We start from the raw sequence: 4,856 nt of genomic DNA on the forward strand, positions 1-4,856 counted from the left end.
GGAGTGCTCGGCACCCTATTTGCAGTGGTCGGCACTATTTCTGGACAGCTCGTCATAACTCTTGTAGTGTTCGGCCACACAGTAGGAGTGCCCAACCTTAGTCTTGGAGTGGTTGGCACCACTGCAAGATGTCTTGGCTCCGCCAAGGAGTGCTCGGCACCCATCCTAGAGTGGTTGCCACCACTGCAGAACCTCCCGGCACCACTCCCGGCGTGCTTGTCATCCCTCTAGGAGTGCTCGGCACTCCTCCCGGAGTGCTCGGCACTGCCCCAGGAGTGTTCGGCTCTACCGTCGGAGTGCTTGGCACCTCTTCCCCAGTGTCTCCACCACCGTGGATGACCAAGTGCTAGATGACGAAGGTGTTGGTGAAGCCGCTAGCTTCCCCCATGCTCGGACTGCTCTAGTCCTAAGCCGTCTCCTCGTCGAACATGACGTCGCGCGAGACAAGCACCTTGTCTCTGCGTGGGTCGTAGAGCTAGTACACCTTGGTACCCTCCACGTAGCCTAGGAACACCATGGGTGTGCTCTTGTCCTCCAGCTTGCTGAGGTTCAGTTTCATCTTCCTGACGTGGCCGATGCAGCCGAATGTCCGAAGGACGGACACGCTCGGCTTGCGTCCATACCAAGCTTCGAACGGCGTCTTGCCCGTCAGGGCCTTGGTCGGAGAGTGGTTGAGGATGAACACTGCCGTGGTCACCCTTGCCGGTATGCCTTTGGCCTTCATCATGGATCGGGCCATGCCGACCACCATCTGGATCCATCGCTCCACCATGCCATTCTGTTGTGGCAAGTACGGCGTAGTGTGGTGTTGCCCCAAACCCTGATCCGCGTAGTATGCAGCAAACTCCACCGAAGTGAATTCACCACCGCGATCAGTCCTCAGCACGCGGAGCTTCTTGCCACTCTCGGCCTCCGCACGCATCTTGAACTTTTGATTGCCGCCGCCGCTTCGCCCTTGCTCGTCAGGAGTTGCAGCCACATGTAGCGACTGCAATCATCCATGAGCAGAAGGAAGTACCACCGACCACCGTTTGTAGCAGGCGTGATCGGCCTGTAGAGGTCACCGTGGACGAGTTCGAGAGCGTCCTTTGCGCGATACTTGGCCATCTTTGGGAATTGTAGCCTCCTCTGCTTCCTTGCCAGGCAGTTGTCACACAGCTCACCTCCATGCCTGATGTGGGGTAGCCCTCAAACCATCTTCTCCAGCCGACCAAGCGCGACGAAGCTAAGATGTCTGGACCGGGCATGCCACATCCATGGTTCCTTGGATTGCCTTGCCGCCAGGCACACCGGCTACTCTACCTTCAGGTCGAGCAGGTACAACCGTTTAGGGACCTCTTCACCTTGGCAAGAAGTCGCTGCTCCTGGTCCCTGATCCTAAGGACTCCATCCTTGATCAGTACCTCGCTACCGCGCTCATCCAGCTGACCAATGCTGATGATGCTGGAACGCAACTGTGGGATGTAATATACATCTGTTAGCGCGTGGTGCTAACCGTTCTAGCATCTAAAGATGATGGTGTCGCGCCCTTGGATAGCCACCCTTGAGCCATCACCAAACTTCACCGTACCGGTAACATCGTCGTCAAGCTCGGAGAAGGATGCCTTGGAGCCCGTCATGTGGTTGCTGGCACCAGAGTCCAGATACCACCGCTGCTCTTGGTTGGCGCCCACACGTCTGAGGTGAACTTGGGCACGTGGTTCGTCGAGGTTGACAGTCTTCAGGGCCTTGCCAGGTCCTTCCACCATCGTCACCTCTTCTTTCTCCTCGGCCTCGACATCGTGCAGTGCACAGAACGTCGCTATCAGGATAATGGCCTCATCCTCATCATCAGCTTGTGCTAGATGAGCCTGAGCCTTCTTCTCCTGCTTATGATTTGGGCACTCCCGTGCCTAATGGATCATCTTCCCGCAACGTCGGCAGGCGTTGGGGTCGACCTGCTTCTTCTCCGAAGAAGCCTTGCCACGGCGCTTGCCATCGCCACCGCGGCTGGAGGAGGCTGCCTTCCTAGAATTCCTTCGAGCAGTCCACTCCTCTTCCATCAGCAGCAGTTTGCTGCTGTCCTTCGTTGCTATCGCCTGCTTTAGGTGCTCATCCACCGCCCGTAGATGGCCTGTCACATCCTCAATGGTGAGAGTGGACAAGTCCAGCATCGTCTCTATGGAGAGAGCAATCTAGATGTACTTTGTCGGCAAGGAGTGAAGTACTTGGAGACCGCCTCCTCTTCGTCGATGGTGATGCCATGGTTCTTCAACTTATTGATGAGCGTGTGCAGGCAGAGGGAGAAGTCCTCCATCGTTTCACCATACTTGAACTTGAGGTTGGCGTACTCCTGCATCAGAAGCTAGGCCGTCGCCTTTTTTGCGCAGTCAGAACCGACGCGCATCGCCGCAATAGCCTCCCACGCCTCCTTAGCTTAGCTCTTTGCCCCCAACGGCTCCTTGTACTCCACCGGTACAGCAGCGAGGATAGCCTCCAATCTGACATGTCATCTTCTTTATTTTTATTGTCGTTGCCCTTGTTAACAGCATTCCAGAGCCGTCGGGCTCTGAGCTTGACCTTCATGGTCACTGACCACTCTCCATAGTTGGTGCGAGTCAGCGTCGGCCAACTGGTGCCGCTGACCTCCCGCACCGTGCGAACAATGACCTCCGGTCGTGGCTGGGCAGCCATAGCAGTGCCACTGCTGCCGTCCATTTCTGAACTGCCCATCATCGCCAGCGGTTAGTCTGGCGACGGCGCTTGTACAGCTCTGATACCACTTGTTGGCCCACAGGATATCTGGCTTAGGTGAGTGAACCACTCATCAGTCTTGCCGAGCACCCGCTAGTGTTGCCGAGCACCCGCTAGCCGTGCCGACCACGAACAAGCGTTGTCCGTCTCCACACACTATGGCTAGAGCTAGAAGAAGAAGGGAGAACAGAGCATACACACATAGTATAAGACACCAGCGTTGGCTAAAGCTCTGTATGGAAGATGGCAAATCTGAACTCTCTTTACTGAGTTGTCGTGGTAGTCTATTTATACAACTATATCCATCTAGTTCTAGTACAGCTGTCCTGCTGCAACAGTGACTAGATAACATACAGGGCTGACTCTGCGCCGACCTCTGCATGTGCCTACAGTGTTGTAGGTGAGCCGTGCGGCGTCTGCACCTGCAGCGGCTACAGTATCATAGCAGGGGGCCTTTTCAGCGCCGCCTTCCCTTGTTGTGTTCACATAAGGTAGCAGTAGATTATCTAACACTATAGACTACTAACACGCAGGGAGTTGTCTCCTTCCACCCTTCTTCGGTAGGGGCAAGAATGTCCGGATCTTCTGGGGCCGTAACTCGATGGACCGTCTCCATTGAAACATTCCAGTTGGACTTTTCTGAATGTTCAGACTTCAGAGAAATGTTTCTATAGATATTTTTGCCATGACAACTTTTCTGCAGGGCATATATGAAAAGTAAGCCTTTAGATTGTGGAGGTGGTTAGAATAACTAAGTCATTGTTGCAAAGAAAAACGTAAGAAGTTAATTTGCTCCACTTTTTTTCTTTTGGAAAATAGTATTATGATAAGACAAGTAGAGGTAAGAAGAGATCCATACTGGTTCACTAATTGCTTACAATAGAACCATACACTGGATATACACCATTTTCCTAAGAAAAAATAAATGACATAACTTTCGGAGATACACATCAAATAATATTTAGTATATTTGCTAGCCTTGCCTGGCGCCGTCTAGTCAGGGGCCTCCATGTGACAACCCAGTTCAGATCTGGAATGAACGATGGTACGGTGGTGGCATTAGTGTTGTGCCCTCCTTGGAGGCAGTGTTTTGGAGGCCCGCCTTGGCCAGTGGTTCCCGTTGCTTCAGAGTTCAGAGTCGGAGCTTAGCGATGATGATTGGTCAACACCTAGCAACTTCGTCATTGAAAGTTTACACATGGACGATGAAGAGATAGCTGCATATAAGCAGAAGATGCAATTGGGCAAGAAAAAGAAAAGGATGATGCAATTGAATGAAGATGATGAATGTATTGCAGATGACTATGACACTTCTTCAGAAGAACATGCATGGTAGCCCAGTGTATGCCGAGTCAGGGGACAACAATTCGAACGATGAAGATGGTGATGAGTTTAAATCGGTTTCAGCAATTTGGATTTGTTGTCAATAGACTGTAGTTATTATTTTAAATGTTGGTCTGTCGTTTTTTTGGGCAAAGGTGATAATGATGTTGGTGATGGAAGCAGTGGTACTACAGCTGGTATAGATGTACCAGGTGGTTCAGGTGACTAAAATCAACTCACATGTGACATAAAAATGCATACATGTGGTGATAGTTGATTTTGTATCCTACAATTATGCTCTTGAGTTATTTATATTTGACATTGTAGGTGTTAATCATGGGGAACCAGCCTCTCTAGATGGCCCTTTTATATGCTAACATCAGCATTGTCATTGTAATTTTATTTCATTGAGTTTGAAAATTGTCTATGTCAATATTTTTTAAGGTGTAGGCTCAATATCAAAGGAAAAGATCTGGATGGTGCATGGCACACTTCAGTGGATGTGCTATTAGCTTTTAGTGCACTCCTATATTTTGTAATGAATTTGAGACTACTTACCTATCTAATGGACTGTAATATGATCTAATGGACTGTAATATGTGCTATTGAGTGTAGTGGACCTTATTATATATGCTATAGAATGGACTGTAATATGTGGGACTTAGCAACGTTCGGCGTAGAACCTATCTAATGCACTCATAATGTTTTATTCTTGTTTTTATCTGTGAACAAGTGATGTTTAATAGCTTAGGAATAGTTTTAAGTCAAATTCTACAAAACTTTTTTGAAAATTTTGAATT

Source organism: Miscanthus floridulus, chromosome 8, assembly GCF_019320115.1.
Source record: "Miscanthus floridulus cultivar M001 chromosome 8, ASM1932011v1, whole genome shotgun sequence".
NCBI classification, from domain to species: Eukaryota; Viridiplantae; Streptophyta; class Magnoliopsida; order Poales; family Poaceae; genus Miscanthus; species Miscanthus floridulus.